Source organism: Schistocerca serialis, chromosome 6, assembly GCF_023864345.2.
Source record: "Schistocerca serialis cubense isolate TAMUIC-IGC-003099 chromosome 6, iqSchSeri2.2, whole genome shotgun sequence".
NCBI lineage: Eukaryota > Metazoa > Arthropoda > Insecta > Orthoptera > Acrididae > Schistocerca > Schistocerca serialis.
In genome coordinates, this window is record NC_064643.1 from 752,580,178 (window position 1) to 752,595,813 (window position 15,636).

Genomic DNA, 15,636 nt, shown 5'->3' on the forward strand with positions numbered 1-15,636 from the left:
GCAATTTCACGTCACAGTGGCACATCATGTGAAAATTACTTTCGTCCTTAGGTTTTGCACACCAGTGTGCGTATTGTCGTTCTGACTGCTTTCGCAGGCGACCTGTTCAGGCCAATGTTCTCTAAGCTACCTGTTTGTCGAACTGCTGCTGTCGTCGCGTACCGACCAAATATCCTCACAAAATGCGTTTCTCGCCCAACTACAGAATGGCAGCCACAGAGTGTTACTGGAACGCTAAAGAAAACAGTTCCCGATTCCGTGGCCACATGAGCCTATTACTACATCGCAGGCGAAGAGAAACCAACTATTTCAAAATTAGTGCAAGAAAAGGTGACAGTTCTGTTGTGTCATTTCAGAAATCTCGTATGCTCCGCAAAACGACAACCTAATCATAAAATTTTGGTTCTACATTATTTGTCTTGTGCTTTACTCATACACTGAAGAGCCAAAGAAACTGATACACTTGCCTAATACCGTGTAGGGCCCCCGCGAGCACGCAGAGGTGCCGCAGCACGACATGGCGTGGACCTGACTAATGTCTGAAGTAGAGTTTGAGGGAACTGAGACCATGCACCTTGCAGGGGTGTCCATAAATCCTTAAGAGTACGAGAGGTATGAGATCTCTTCCAAACAGCACCTTTCAAGGCATCGCAGGTGAGCTCAGTAATGTTCATCTGGAGAGTTAGGTGGCCAGCGGAAGTGTTTAAACTCAGAAAAGTGTTCCTAGAGCCACTCTGTAGCAATTCTGGATGTGTGGGGTGTCGCATTATCCTGCTGGAATTGCCCAAGCCCGTCGGAATGCACAACGGGCATGAATGGGTACAGATGATCAGACAGGATACTTACGTACGTATCATCTGTCAAAGTCGTATCTAGACGTTTCAGTAGTCCCATATCACGCCAACTGCACACATACCCAACCAACAACGAGCCTCCACCGGCTTGAACAGTCCCCTGCAGACTCACAGGGTCCATGTATTGATGAGGTTGACTCCATACCTGTACACTTCCACCCGCTCAATGCAATTTGAAACGAGACTCGTCCGACCAGGCAACATGTCGATGTTGACGGGCCCAGGCAAGGCGTAAAGCTTTGTGTCGTGCAGTCATCAATGGCAGACGAGTAAGCCTTCGGCTCCAAAAGCCGATATCGATTATGTTTATTTGAATGGTTTCTATGCTGACACTTGTTGATGGCCCAGGATTGAAATCTGCAGCAATTCGCGGAAGCGTTGCACTTGTATCACGTTGAACGATTCTCTTCAATCGTCGTTGCTCCGGTTCTTGCAGGATGAGCCAAAGAAACTGGTAGACGTCTTTATTATAGTGTAGGGACACCGCAGACACGCAGAAGTGCAGCAACACGACTTGGCATGGACTCGACTGATGTCTGAAGTAGTGCTTGAGGGAAGTGAGACCATGAATCCTGCAGGGCCGTCCAAAAACCCTAAAGTGTACGAGGGGTAAGAGATCTCTTCCAAACAGCACCTTTCAAGGCATCTCGGATATGCTAAACATTGTTCATCTGTGGAGTTAGGTGGCCAGCAGGAGTGTTTTAACTCATAAAAGTGTTCCTGGAGCCACTCCGTTGCAATTTCGGATGTATGGGGTGTCGCATTGTGCTGCTTTAATTTCCCAAGTCCGTCGGAATGCACAACGGGTATGAATGGGTGCAGGTAATCAGACAGGGTGCTTACGTACGTGTAATCTGTCGGAGTCGTATCTAGACGTATCAGGGGTCCCATATCACTTCAACTGCACACGCCACACACCATTACAAAGCTCGATCAGCTTGATCAATCCACTGCTGATATTCAGGGTCCATGAAGTCATGAGGTTGTCTCCGTACGTCTGTCCGCTCGATGCGATTTGAAACGAGACTCGTCCGACCAGACAACACGTTTCTAGTTATCAGCAGTCCAATGTCGGTGTTGACAGGCCCAGGCGAGACGTAAAGCTTTGTGTCGCGCAGTCATCAAGGGTACACGAGTGGCCCTTCGTCTCCGAAAACCGATATCGATGATGTTTCGTTGAACGGTTCGCACGCTGACACTTGTTGATGGCCCATCATTGAAACCTGTAGCAATTTGCAGAAGAGTGGCAATTCTGTCACGTTGAACGATTCTCTTCAGTCGTCGAGAGTGCCGTTCTTGCAGGATTTTTTTCGGCCGCAGCGATGTCGGAGATTTGATGTTTTACCAGATTCCTGATATTCACAGTACACCCGTAACATGGTCGTACGGGAAAATCCCCACTTCACCGCTGCCTCGGAGATGCTGTGTCCCATCGCTGGTTCGCCGACTGCAACACGTTCAAACTCACTTAAATCTTGATAACCTGCCATTATAGCAGTAGTAACCGGTCTAACATCCGCTCCAGACACTTGATGTCTTATATAGTCGTTACCGACCGCAGCGCCTTACTTTGTTTGCTTACATATCTCTGTATTTGAATGTGCATGCCTCCACCAGTTTCTTTGGCGCTTCAGTGCACGCCCGTTGTCGTACGAAAGAACGAAATGAGATGCAACAGGAAGCAATAAAGTAGGCACTATATGATCCAAAGCTTAAAACAGTGTAATTCCTAAAATCTTTAGTTGTAAACAATGCCGACGCTTATTGACTGAAGTTGACATCGTTCGCCACTATCAATAAACACGAGGGCAATCCCAAAAGTAAGGTCTCCTATTTTTTTATAAGTACAGAACTCTGTTTGTGTGGCAGTTGGTCACACTGCTATGAAGAGTGCTTCACGCGCTTTGTGTAAACATGCGCACGCCGCGCCAGTCTATGCTAGTCAGCCGTTGAGAATGGAACTCTTGTTGGATGTTACCGCCAAGGGCGAATTGCGCGCAGTTATTCGGTTTTTGAACGCAAAGGGCACTGCTCCGGTTGAAATTCATCACCAATTGACGGAAGTGTATGGTGAGTCGTGCATGGATGTCAAAGAATTTCGTACTGGTGTAGAGAGTTTGCAGCTGGTCGGACCGAAATTCACGACGAACAAAGGAGCGGGAGACCGTCAGTTTCTGAGGAGACAGTGTTGAAGGCTGAGCAAAGCATGCGTGAAGATCGGCGGCTCACCCTGGATGATCTGTGCACGTTGGTTCCTGAGGTTTCCCGAAGCAGCGATTCAGCTCCGACGACGAGGTAAAAGAAGAGGTTCATAACTTTCTGAACAGCATGGCGGCGAGCCGTTATGACATGGGCATACAAAAACTGCCACAGCGTCTACAAAAATGCATCGACAGAAATGGTGATTATGTCGAAAAATAGCTAAATGTTCAGGCTGTAAACTGATGTAAACCATTGTAGAAATAAGCAGGTCTATGTACTTATAAAAAATAAAAGACCTTACTTTTTGGGATTACGCTCGTATTGTGTATCAACATGGAAGTACCTATTAGGTATAAAGAACTGGTATTAAAATGTGGAAAGGCATCTGTATTCTTAGACTAAAAGAAACACATTTTCACTTCCTTCACTGCACTGCTTGTTAACTTTTATGGCTACATACAGTACCAAAGAGAAACCTACTGCAAATGCGACAATATTTTTTTCAGCAAATTATTAAATATTGAGCTTCCAGGAGAATTACCTGCACTTACGGTGCCTACGTGTGGCCTCTTTTGGCAATACAGATACGCGTGCAACCTAGCAGATAATGGGTTTCGGGAGCAACGTTTCAGATGCTTGTCAGTTTACTGCAGGATGTGCACAGTAAAGATACAAATCGGATGAAATATATCTGTAGAACTACATGTTGTGTTGTCCTTTGCTCGAACAAAGCCACGGGAGCGATTCTAAAATCGTTCCCAGAATGAGATTTTTACTCTGCAGCGGAGAATGCGCTGATATGAAACTTCCTGGCCGATTAAAACTGTGTGCCGGACCGAGACTCGAACTCGTCGCTTATTTGAAGGAAGCAGTTATTCTGGTTTGGTGAGCATCTTCCATCGAAATATTGCGGTATCTTGCTGATCTAATAATTTTGTGCTTTGGTCACTGTCATTGTTCACGACAAGCGACCTGTAATCTGAAATCAGTAAATAATCTTTAATTACGTACAGATCGACTGAAATGTTCTGCCATGGTGCAACCAGTGATCGGCTGTAAACGACTCATTAAACATTAGGTTACGCTAAAGGTCAATATCTTACTACATCTTTTATTGGGCATTCACATTCGACGTCTTCGCCGTCTCACGACCAGATTGTCACCTTGACCTAGCGCTACGCTGCAGATCGGTCTGTCACCACAGCAGACTCTACCTATTTCAGTCGAAATACAGTTGACTCCTACTCATTTTTGCGACTCATCGCTGTACTAAAGATATCACTAGTTTAGATAATCGCAGAATTACTCCTCCTGCTATCTATCCTCTCGAAGCTAGAAGGTCTTTGAGCCTGGCCCACGCGCGCAAGGGACTTTTCTTTGTTCTGCAAGCTCGGTTAATATCGTGACACCAGCTTTCACGAATCGCTCCTCCGGTAAATGCTTCGCAAATGAGACACAGTCTTGGTGTCGCGTCTGTGGTCTGGTGTTGCTGGCTGCGCCTTAGGCGCAGGATTTCGACAGCAAAATTTTCTCTAGCATTACCCCTATCGCAAAACCGCCTTCAGCCTATTTCTTGCGTGAGCGGACAAGAACCGAAATGTCACGGTTACTTCCCGCGTTCCCTCGCGGTCACTGAATGTCTGTTCAGGCCGCTTCTCAGCAAGCGTGTGGCGTGCGTTGGAATGTCATGTGATTCTTTGTTTCATAGCACCAACATTCTTTCTAGGCACGCTGCTTTCTTCTTCTATACATATCCTTGCCGTAGTCTTTAGCGATCATAAACGAAATATTTACTAAATGTACGTAATTACAGATTTCATCACTAAATGTACATAATTACAGATTTCATCATTGTATCTAGTACCAGAATAATATTCCACTTTTAACAAAAATCTGCATAGTTTCTAATAATTTGACCTATTACTGATGTTTGGTTCAAAATGGTTCTGAGCACTATGGGACTTAACAGCTTAGGTCATCAGTCCCCTAGAACTTAGAACTACTTAAATCTAACTAACCTAAGGACATCACACAACACCCAGCCATCACGAGGCAGAGAAAATCCCTGACCCCGCCGGGAATCGAACCCGGGAACCCGGGCGTGGGAAGCGAGAACGCTACCGCACGACCACGAGATGCGGGCTACTGATGTTTGTTTTGTGGTTAGTTGACTATCACGTGCATTCACCTTGTACCAAAATTGACATAATGTTTTATCGATGAAGTAACTTAAGTGCAGACCCATGTGGCCTTTTATATTCCCTGTGTTGTTTAGATATTTGTTCATCATAATTTTCCTTAGGAGCTTTATCACTTTAATACATTGAACAATTTATGCTTAAGTAACACAATAAAACAGTTATTTGTAAATAAGTTATACAAAACTGCAACCAGTCACTTTTTGAATAGTTATGTTTTATTCCATGAACCGGTTTTCGAACCTTTTCAGGTTCATCTTCAGATGGCTTCAGGAAGTTACATCATTATTGCTAGCATAATGCTGGGTGCTGGCTCTATGACAAAAAGATGGAACACACTTTAATGTATCGCCATGACTATAGCTTATCTGCCGATGTGGATGTAAATTTAGTTTTTTACTTACTGCGACAGTATAGGCGGCTTTTTTCGGTTAGTGTCCATCTGTCTGCCTCCGTTTTGGTGTCCAGTTGTTGTATGACTACACACATTTCCACACTAACTATGTTACACTCTGGCAGCGAGACTTTTCCAGCATCCAGCGTGCGCTTTACAACTGTTGATCGTATCAAAGATCTTGACAGAAAGATGTGGCATAGGCCTACTTTGCACAGAGATGTAATTTGTTCTTGTAAAGAAGAACGTGTCAAGAAGAACAAATTACATCTCTGTGCAAAGTAGGCCTATGCCATATCTTTCTGTCAAGATCTTTGATACAATCGACAGTTGTAAAGCGCATGCTGGATGCTGGAAAAGTCTCGCTGCCAGAGTGTAATTAATATAGTTTGTGTGGAAGTGTGTGTAGTGATACAACAACTGGACATCAAAACGGAGGCAGACAGATGGACACTAACCGAAAAAAGCCGCCTATACTGTCGCAGTAAGTAAAAAACTAAATTTACATCCAAATCGGAAGATAAGCTACAGTCATGGCGATACATTAAAGTGTGCTCCATCTTTTTGTCATAGAGCCAGCACCCAGCATTATGCTAGCAATAATGATGTAACTTCCTGAAACCATCTGAAGATGAACCTGAAAAGGTTCGAAAACCGGTTCATGGAATAAAACATAACTATTCAAAAAAGTGACTGGTTGCAGTTTTGTATAACTTATTTACATTCAGTATACTGTTACGGTTCTAAAATATCCGTAATGGATAACATAAAATCAGTTATTGCTTTGTAAGGCGTACCCAGGTGTAGATAGGTGCTCGGATGAAAAATAAAAAGGTGCATACCACACTTGTTAGGTGTTGCAGTTATCGACCGCGGTGCGATTAGTATCGATGGACCCGCGAGTCGCGACCAGCGCCGCTCCGCAGCTTGTATCAAGTTTCTAGCGATCTCTCGTCCACTCTTGCTCGGGACGTCAAGTAGTAAAGTAGCATAGCCTTCAGCTGATAGGAAGCAGCCTCTAACAAGGCGCTTAGTATCGTATGGCCTAGGTGAGACCTCAATAGCTATCTATTTATAATTATATGTATGCAGCCAAGAAGAATCCTGTACAACCAGTTAAGTACAATATATATTCTTTTTTACCAACGACTTCCAATTATTTTGGTCGCTGCAGATCCAGACCATGCAGCCAACACCTAATCGACGTTACTGATAAACCTGCTGTGATTTATATGTTTCTGTTTAGCAATGGCCACCAGACAACATTGGCGACGACTCGTTCGTCGTCATCATAACAGTATAACTTGGTATTTTAACTCTCTTGTTACAGTTCAAGGTTCTCAGAGGACAATTTTTACTCATTTTATGCTTAACTCAACGTGGGCAGTCCAGTGTAGAGACGACTTTCACCCAGTCGAACGTTTAAGTGTTGTGTGAGTGCAGCTGACCATCAGTGCAAATGTCGTTACCGCCTTTTGAGATACTGTTTAATTATTTCGTCGTACATCGTCATTCAGTTTGCGCACGCAGTATGCGCTTATTAACAGCTGCACTAGGGGGAACTGCAGAGTTGGAAGAGAGTGTGCTTCTGGTACCTGGCACACTAGAATAGCTCGGCGTGTAATTTTGTAACGTCCCCTTGGAAAAATTATTGAATTACTGTGCTGGTAAACCCCTTACGTTACTTAATTTTCAAACAGCTGAGCAAAACTGAACGTACTCAGACATTTATCTCTTTACTTACTCTGATCACCACTAAACACGCAATATTTTTAGCACAACGCAATCTGACTGTCAATAATACCTACAGAAGAATGGCCATGACTAACAATAACCTATACCTTTCATGAATCACTTACCTCACAAAAATCTTCGTTACTCGAACTACTGCAATACAGCGAACGCCAATACTGCCAGCTAAATAAAGGATTCTAACTACTGAAGGCACTAACTACTGATAGGCATAGTTAGGAAATGAAAGATTTTGATAGAGAACAAACAATGTATTTACCTTAATAGTGTTCGAAAGTCATAATATATACAGCAGTTCATGACATCCAGTCTTACAAATTTCGTTTTTCTGACGGACACATGTCCAGATCGTCCGCTCTCAAAACTCTGCCATCTCTCTTCCCACATCCATCACCGCTGTTCACATCCAACTGCCCAACATTACAATAGCGAATATTCCAACAATGCCAACCAACCACAGACTGCACACAGCGCAGTCAGTGATTTTCATACAGAGCGCTACGTGGCGTTGCCAACATAAAAACCTAAACAGCCTACTTACAATTTCCCAGGGATTTCTTCAGGTCTTTACAACGACTCTTTGATGAAAGTGATCAAGAAATGAAACGGAAAGTTAAACTTATTTCGATAGCTGTGGCCCAAATAACAATGTAATGATGTAATTGAAAGACTAAAAAACAGTACGGATTAGTATCATACGAGGGTTGGAGCTTAAATAGTCGCAACTATTATTCACAACTGATACAAAAGAGCTACATGTTTGCACCTGTTATTGTCCTTCAAAGTAGTCACCAGCGCTGTGTAAAACCCGTTGCCACCGATGTGGAAGGCGCAGTATACGGTTAGCAGAGCCTGTTCTGCTGGTGCGAATGGAGCGGTCTACCGCCTGTCGAATCCCTGGAACAGTTCTGAAGCGAATGCCACGAAGTGGTTCCTTCATCTTCGGAATCAAATCAAAGTCACAAGGACTTAACTCGTATTACTGTTCGTTTCTGAAGCATCACCTGCGACCAGCTTTGAGAAAGAAGCGGCGACACTTTCTGCGCAACCCAACCATCATTTTGTACAACAATGAGCGGGTGCATACATTGCAAGGTGTGGCTGCTCTGTTAGGTCGATGGCAGTGGGAAGTTCTATACCATCCATAATACTCCCAGGTCGTAAGTCCTTGTGACTTTGCCGGCCGGAGTCGCCGAGTGGTTCTAGGCGCTACTGTCTGGAGCCGCGCGACTGATGCGGTCGCAGGTTCGAATCCTGCCTCGGGCATGGATGTGTGTGATGTCCTTAGGTTAGTTAGGTTTAAGTAGTTCTAAGTTCTAGGGGACTGATGACCTCAGATGTTAAGTCCCATGGTCCTCAGAGCCATTTGAACCATTTCCTTGTGACTTTCATTTGATTCATTCTTAATGTACAAATTACTTTCGTTGAGACTACAATTCTTTGGTAAGAAGATGGCTACCTCCTCTAGAGTGGTTTCTTTCAGTACATGTCTGTGGTCTGTGGGGAGGAGGGGGGGGGGTTGGATTAATCTTGGGGTATATAAGTTAGCACGTTGTTTACAGGTAATGCTGTTTCTCGCTTCTCAACTTAACAACTTTACAGCCATCCCAATCCACCTCCTGGAAACTCCTACGTCCACCGCTCCTTCACAGCTGTCATACACGGGTTCAAAATAAGAGATGGCATCTTCTTGCGACGGATGCTTTTCAGTACAATTTTTTCTTTCTTGTCAACTCGTTTGCATAATTTCAGACGTGGGCACTGAAAATTACTCATCCGCTGCTACACCTCAGAATTTGGGAAATTTTGTTTCGAGCTACAAGTTCGAAATTTTTGCCTGCAGGAGTAAGTGACAGGAATATCGTTACCAGATGTGACTCTTCAAGCTTTACCGGCGAATATTGAGTAAATAGTCTTCACGGGTTTGCCGCCGGATGACGTTGCGCAAATTGCACAATATTTCCTCGGAGCAACTGTCCGACATCTTCAGGTGGTTTCACCTTGCTGGTGGCTATGTACGACTGGTCTGTTGTACCTAACCACCGGCATGGTTCAACCAGCTGAAGATGTCGGACAGTTGCTCCGAAGAAATAGTGTGGAATTTGCACAGCGTCATCCGATGGAAAATATTTGAAGACTATTTACAATATATTTACAGTTCTTCCGTTATTTAGAGTAAGATTTTCGATTAACTTTGTCTTCCCTGAACTCAAACTGACATTCCCTCAGATATATGTCTTTTCAAGTTTATCTGTTTTATATTATTCTGTGCACGATAAGACTCAATAATTCAAAAATTAAAGCAGCACGGAAATTTTGAATTAAAGTTATGAATTTTCGTTAAAGGAAAAACACTGCAGAAGAGTGCGAAACATCCCATCTCGTCTTTATTTGCCATATACAGGGTGGTCCATTGATACTGACCGGGCCAAATATCTCACGAAATAAGCGTCAAACGAAAAAACTACAAAGAACGAAACTTGTCTAGCTTGAAGGGGGAACCAGATGACTCTATGGTTGGCCCGCTAGATGGCTCTGCCATAGGTCAAACGGATGTCAACTGCGTTTTTTTAAAATAGGAACCCCCATTTTTTATTACATATTCGTGTAGTACGTAAATAAATATGAATGTTTTAGTTGGACCACTTTTTCCGCTTTGTGATAGATGGCGCTGTAATAGTCACAAACATATCGCTCACAATTTTAGACGAACAGTAACTGGTAGGTTTTTTAAATTAAAATACAGAACGTAGGTACGTTTCAACATTTTATTTCGGTTGTTCCAATGTGATACATGTACCTTGAAACACGTATGTAACGTAGCAGCGATGGTGAGGCACGTTAAAATCTTTGACCAGAGAGCCTATTATCGTGGTTAGTCTGCGCTTGACCGCGCGAGTGTTGCGAGCAGTACGCTAGTAGTAGTCGTGCAGTACAGTAGTAGTCGTCGTGGAGTTCGCTAGTAGTCGTCATGTAGAGCAGTACGCGAGTTGCAGTACGCCAGTGCACTCTGTCGGTAGTAGCAGCCCAGTGCGGTTGTGTGATGTAGTCTGTCGGCAATACTGGTCAAGATGCTGAATGAGGTATATTGTTAATTAAGGTAATCATCAGATAATGTAAAGTTTATTTATTGTAATTAATTTCCAACAAGTGCCCCAATAATAATTTTGATTTCAAAAGCAATTTTACGAAAAAAATTTATTTAATTGAACTAACGATTTCGTTCCACTTCCCTTAAAGAAAAGTTTCAGTTAAATTACAAAAAAAAAAAAGAATATTATTATTTGCAATGCAGTTTCTCCAAGCCGTGCGCAAGAATAAGAGCAGAAATTTGACTAGCAGTTACAATGAGGTAAGAATTTAATTCTGATTTTTGCACAGGGCCAAAGACCGATATTTCGGTGTAATTGAATTATCATTATCGCTGAGATTTTGTTGTCACTGAATTGACTTTAATTTTTTTTGTGAAGAACTTATACTTGGGTCAGATTGCGATTCTCATTTTTTTTTATTGTCATTAAATTTAATTGCTAGGGAGGTTACGTTTGGCTCCCATTCATTTATTATTTCTGTCCTTTTAAGTTTTTGTGGGGAGGTTACACTTAGCGCAATGTCCATTAGCATTTCTATATAATATTGTCTTTTTAAATTTTTGTGGGGAGGTTACACTTGGCGACCCTGCCAGGATCGTATTTCGTTGAGAGTCTTTTGAACAACAGTCAGATATCTGCTCTTATTTGCTTAGATATAATTAGGATTTGGCGCTACGCTTTTATTAACTTGTGACTTTCTTTCTACAGGTCAACGGCAATTCGTTGCTCTGTTGTATTTGTGTGTTGCTTTTGCATTGTGCTTATTTATTTTGTGAAAAATTGTGACTATTGTAAAAATGCCGCGAAAGACTGTGAATAGTGTATCGCGAGGTATTTTGAATGAAATTACCGACTTAAACAGCGTGACCGATAGTAATTATGACACGCAGTGTAATGATGACAATCCTGCGTTCACTAACAATCAGTGCTTTCCAACCACTAGTGATGACTTTTACCCTGATAATGAACAAACGAACTCAATTGTCTCATCTGTTAATTTGACGACAATTGATGATGCAGAACGCTCTATTGTAATGAGCGCTGCCCAGCTTAACACACCCAATTCGGAAAACTCAAGTAACGTACAGACAAATTTGTCTAATGAAAATGAACAATGTACTGAAAGTACGACGGATCTATTTAATTCCGAAATAATGACCGACAGTGGACATTCGACTGACAAACCTTTTTGTGAATCTCAAAATAACCAAATGGTTGCAGAAAGCGAAACAATTCCAGATCCACCATTAAATAGCACGGAGAATAGAAATGCTAATTTTGTATCGGATCCACTTAAGTCATTGTTGCTACAAATTCTTGAATCAAACAAACAACAGAGTGAAGATTTCAAACAACAATTTAGTGAACAGGACAAAAAATTTAATAAAATTGATGAAAATTTTAGACAACTTAATGAACAGGTCAGACAACAGAGGGAAGATAGCAAACAAGATAACGAAAATCTCAAACAGCACTTAAATGAAAAACTTGACAATAATGACGAAAATTTCAAACAACTTAGTGAGCAGAACAAACAGTTAAATGAAAAATTAGACGACAATTCCAGACAGCTTAGTGAACAAATTAGAGCCGTTGCCGCGCAGTACCATGACACTAAGGAACAGTTGCGCGTGGAAATTGAGGCTTGTTCAAAAAAAAGTAGCGAAGAAATTAGGTCTGTTGCGCAAGAATTAAGGGAAATGCAAACAGCTGCAACAGAAACACTCAGAGACGAAATTAGCGGAGTCGCTAAACAATGCTCTGAAAAAGATACACAATTACGGGACGAGTTTAAAGCAATGACGGTAGAACTTTCGCGCACAATGGACGCAAAGATAGACGCGAAATTCGAACAACAGAATACTCAGATTGGCGAACGCTTTAATCTTCACATACAAAACAGTGATACGCGTTTCCGCAAATTTATTCAGGATCAAAACAAAATAAAACGACAAGTCATGGAAACTATCACTGCACAAAGACAAGAAGACAAACGTAAAATGTTCGCGAAAGCGAAGACGTATGTAGACAATAATATTACTACAGTGTCCGACAAAATTAATACCATAGAACAGTTGAACGCGGAATTACGGGATGAAATTTCTGATCTTAAATCAAAAACAGATACACACACAGTAAATATTCAAACAGTGACAGACAGATTCGAACAATTAGAACTAGCACATGATTCAGATGTCGTCAAAACTGACGTTAAAAAACTGAATGAAACTACGCGTAAGTTGCAAAAACAGATTAATGCGTCTGATTCTAAAACCGATGATCAGGTTAAAATACTGACTGAAAAATGTGATGAATTGGCCAGTCGTATTGATGTTATCGAAAATACTAATGATAATAAATCAGACGATACTGCACCGATTTCATTTAACCAAACACCTGAATTTCAAAATTTACAGCAGACAATTAATGAGATCGATTCGTCTAATAACACGTTGCGTAAAAAGTTATCGAGTTTACAACAAGAAGTAACAGAGATGAAAAGTATTTCAGTTAATAACTCAACACAGCAGACGCCACTTTGCGAACATTTGTCAGACTCGCGCAACGCATATAATGTGAGCAATTTACAGAGACTACGCGAATTAAAATCCGAAAAGCTACGCGATTTGAAATCCGAAAAGCTACGCAACTTGAAATCCGAAATGACACAGACGAACAGATTCACACACAAACCTGAACGTGTTCTCAAATTCAGTGACGAGAGCGTTGATAATAAGCAATTTGTATTTGTAAGAAAATGTAAAGAATTTAATAATGACAGAACACAGGTACACGCTTTGAGCTATATACGACAATTTGTTTTTGTACTTTCACCGCTATTGCGTGTAATGCAGAAACTAGCTTTGAAACAGATGCGACAATTTATTTTTGTATTTACAACAGCATTGCCTATAATGAAGAAACTAGAATTAACTTGGATACAACTATTTGCTTTTGAATTTATACCGCAATTGCCTGTAACGCAAAAGCCAAAATTTATTTGCAGTCCGTAATTGACCTCAGGGGATTCATTACGCTTTAATGAATATGTGCCGTAGCGAGCATAGGGCCCCAAGCTGTAGTAGTGCTGTTTCATCTTTAGTTTTCTGCACTGCTGCCTTCTCTTCTACTATCCTTTATATCTATCAAAATAGCTCTTTAACTATTGCTCTACCTAGAATTAAGAAAAATGACTAAAGATAACCCGATGTGTCAAACTTTTACCGACTGTGACAATTTTCATTAGGCACTCCAGAACCAGCGTAATTTTAATAACAGATAAAATCGTAATCATCAGTATGTGTAAAATTGTTAGTAACAGGAACCACATTTTGGTAACAATAGACCTTTTCACCACAACAGCATGAAAGTCAGCCGCTTAGCATACCTAACCAACAATGGAATGTACAAGGTCAACCAAACTTTAATGTTTCGCCGCGTGCACGTATAGTCCCAACTCCAACAAATAGTAACGCATGGCAGCAAAGAGATAACTACGTACAGACAACACATCATTTCAATTCCTATCACAATGCGCCGTATAGAAATTACTATCATGACAGACGTAAAAATAATGAGCACAATTTTCAGCGTACATTTAATAACAGTCGATCTTTTCAGCAGCAAGAACATCAGCAACAACACATTATCATCAATGATCCAGACAATAGGTGTCATCGATAGCGTAATACGTCAGTAAGAAATAACAGAACAGTTCATATAGTGGATATGCCACAGCATCCTCCCGTAAATAACAGGACGTACGATAGATTTTAACCAGATACAGCACAAATTGCATATTACAGTAACGCAAACATTACTTTTGACACGCAGAATTTTGTTCACGAAAATGTTATTAATTTTGAACACAATACTTCCGACAGAACTTAAGGACAGAATTACGACGTACGTAGACGACATTCTTATCGCAGAAGCTAACTGGTCTGAACACAATATGATTCTTGAACAACTGTTGCAAACTTTTCATGCACAAGGACTCACAGTTAACCTCAGTAAATCGCACTTTGGCAAAACTTCCATAAAATTTCTTGGACACGTAATTTCAGCAGAAGGCATTGCGCCTGATCCAGAAAAACTTCAAGCTCTACGTGACATTTCTATTCCTACAACGAAGAAGCAATTACGCAGTTTTTTGGGCTTAATTAACTTTTTTCGCAAATTTATTCATCATTCTGCTTTAGACACACCTAGATTGTGCCAATTAACAGGTAAAAACACTATTTGGTCTTGGGATAAGCAAGCACATTCTGAATTCATGAACCTGAAACATGCTCTGTTGAATGCACCACTTTTATCGCACCCAGACCTTACTAGAAATTTTTCCATTGCCACCGACAGTTCTAACACCGCTTTAGGCGTACATATTTTCCAGGAAATTGAAGAAGATGGGTCTACAGTAATTAAAAACATCGCATTTGCAAGCCGCATTTTGTCACCTGCTGAACGAAATTACTCCGTTACAGAATTGGAAACATTATGTGTTGTATGGGCTTTTACGAGATTTCGGCACTTTCTTTATGGCAGACATACCACCGTTTACACAGACCACAGAGCGATACAATTTTTACTTTCGGCTAAGTTCACTCACGACAGATTAAGCAGATGGAAACTTTATTTACAAGAATTTAATTTTACAATAGTTCACATTCCCGGCACACAAAATGTTATAGCAGACGCACTATCCCGTTCTCTCAGCAACAATCAGCAAGACGTAGCAACCAACTTCTGCAAAGAAAATTTCAGTGTCATGTACATTCAGCAAGTTGCATTTGAAAACTTTATTTCATCGTCATTACAGGACAAAGCAAAGGAGCAAAATAAAGACAACGTGTGGAAAGAAATTAAACACCTTTGGCAAGATAAGAATAATGTTACGATTAGAAATCATTACACTGTACGCAATGACATTCTGTTTCGCCGCTCTCATCCTGACAGCAACAATTGGTTATTATGCATTCCTGACGAACTGGTCAACAAATTAATCTGGTACACTCATTTAAGTTACGCACATTACGGAGCACGAAAATGTTTTCTTATACTGAGACAGAACTGTTATTTTACCAACATGGAGAAACGTATACGACGAGTTTTAGCGTCTTGTAAAATTTGCCAGAAAGCTAAAT